We start from the raw sequence: 2445 nt of genomic DNA on the forward strand, positions 1-2445 counted from the left end.
GTTTGTGGGTTCAAACCCAGTCTGGGGCCAGCTAAACAACAATGACAACTGCAACAAAAAATAGCCAGGCATTGTAGCAGGCACCTATAGTCCCAGCTACTTGGGAGGCTGAGGCAAGAGAATCACTTAAGCCCAAGTGTTTGAGGTTGCTGTGAGCTGTGATGCCACTGCACTCTACCCAGGGCAACAGCTTGAGACTCTGTTTCAAAAAACAAAAAGAAAAAAGAAAATGCTATTACCTCCCCATTACCACTGAGGTTAATGAGGTCCTAACCCCTTGGCACAGTGAACAACTGATAGAAGAATCAAAGTAGAAAGTCACAGAGACAGTGGTAGTGCTTTGAGAGGCTATTTAGCTTGTGATACTAAAAATAAACATGAGAACACATTTATTATGCAATATAAAGATGTGACAAAAATCACCCAGAATTTCATAGTAATGGATTGAGCTACTCAAGTCTGTTTCCCTTCTTAGAACATAAACTTAATCAGGATAGTAATATTTGTCTTTTTTGTATACTACTCTATCCTCTGCAACTAATATAAGTGCATGGCATATAGTAGGCTCTCAATATTTGTCAAATAAACACATAACGTAGGGGCAGGTCCTTTTCTTCAATGGATAGAGGTATCCATGGGCTCAGGAAAGCAAAATAGGGAAATGTGCTTTTCCAAAAGATTATGAATTATTTCTCATATGCATATAACTGAGGTATACAATAACTGCAACTATTTTTTGAGCACCTAGTCTTCTACATGTAAAACTGTGCTCTCAGTGTTTTATGTATTAGTTGCCTCATTATAACCTTCCTATTATTTAAATCTCAATATAGTATCAAATAAAGAATTACTGTTCATTCTGCACAGAAAAGGTAAATAAGGTTCAGAAGGATGACTTCTCTTAGAAGAATGAAGATTAGAAATCTTTTCTATCCAATTCCAAATACTGTATTCTTTCTACAAATGTTTAAATGTCTTCTAATAGAACCAAACATTAAACAAAAAAGGAAAAAATAAATACTTGGAGTGCTTCAAAGAACACTTCAAGCTCTGTAGGAAATTCATTTTTTTTTTTTTTTGAGACAGTCTCACTGTGCCACCCTCAGTAGAGTGCCACTGTGTCACAACAACCTCAAACTCTTGGGCTCAAGTGATTCTCTTGCCTCAGCCTCCCGAGTAGCTGGGACTAAAGGTACCTGCCACAAAGCCCAGCTATTTTTTGTTGCAGTCATCATTGTTGTTTAGCTGGCCCAGGCAAGTATTGAACCTAACACCCTCGGTGTATATGGCTGCTGCTATTACCACTGTGCTGTGGGCCACTTGAGCCACAGGCGCCAAGCCTGGAAACTAATATTATCATCATCCTAGCAAGTAAATTACTAAGGGTATATAAGGCAAGATATAGTGATCATAGTAACCTATTACATTACAGAGGAAGAAATATATGATGCCTCACAGAAAAGTTTCATATAGAAAATTCCATTTGAATTGAGACTTAAAAGATAAGAAAGAGACTAATGAGAGGTAAGTTGAGGCAGGGAGGACATTGTAGGCAGAAGGAACAATAAAAGTGAAGGTAAGATAATGCATATATTTACAAACTGAAAATAGTCCAGCAAACAAAACCACACAGGAAGTCCTATATTTCCATATGGCTCCCTCCCTCATTTCAATCACATCTCTACTCAAATGTCACTGTATTAAGAGACTTGTGCTGACCACTCTAGATAAAGTGTCCATCCCGACTCATATATTTTCTACACTGTACTTATCACTGCCAGGCATATATGTTTATTTGCTCATTCCTCACTACCTGATACCACCCTTCCCTTCAACTAGAATGCAAACTCCTTGAGAATAGGAACCTCACCTTGTTCACTGCTGTTATCCCCAATGTCTATAGTAGTACCTGACACATAGCAGGCTCTCAATAAACAGCAACAAATAATTGCTAAAGGAAAGAATGTATAATAGAAAGTGAGGCTTATAACCAGTCTGGGTTTAAGTCTATGTCTGATAAGCCATCCTTGAAAGAGCTTAATAAGTGATCATAAAACTCCTTTAATGAATTATCACATATGATAATTTAGAATTTTAGAAACACCATGGAAAACAGACTAAAGAACAAGGCAGAAGAATAAACTAGAGAACATGGTATGGTGGGAGATGGAATGAAGAACCAAATGGAAACTAAAGGAAAGAAGAACAATTAGAAAGTCACTGAAATAATTCAGATACTACATGAGAGGTATATGAATTGAGGCAATTTTACTCTATAACATATAACTTTTAGTGAAGAAACTGTGATTAAAGAAAGGGAAAATAATACAGTATAACCTCTGTAAGTTGACCACCACAGGACTTTAATAAATTGGTCAACATAAGGAACTAGGACCACTGTACTAATATGTATATGTGGTGCATGTCCAGTCTGTGATAATTAGG

The 2445-nt window shown here is 37.0% G+C and overlaps 1 protein-coding gene across 1 annotated transcript in view; it reads right to left on the reverse strand.

Moving 5' to 3' along the window:
• The window catches only part of SENP1 (SUMO1/sentrin specific peptidase 1), a 78914-nt gene that overhangs the window by 27938 nt on the left and 48531 nt on the right, over positions 1-2445 (reverse strand). The window lies entirely within an intron of this gene.

The sequence above is a fragment of the Otolemur garnettii genome, unplaced genomic scaffold (genome assembly GCF_000181295.1).
Source record: "Otolemur garnettii isolate 467f Iridium unplaced genomic scaffold, OtoGar3 scaffold00070, whole genome shotgun sequence".
In the NCBI taxonomy this organism is placed as follows: domain Eukaryota; kingdom Metazoa; phylum Chordata; class Mammalia; order Primates; family Galagidae; genus Otolemur; species Otolemur garnettii.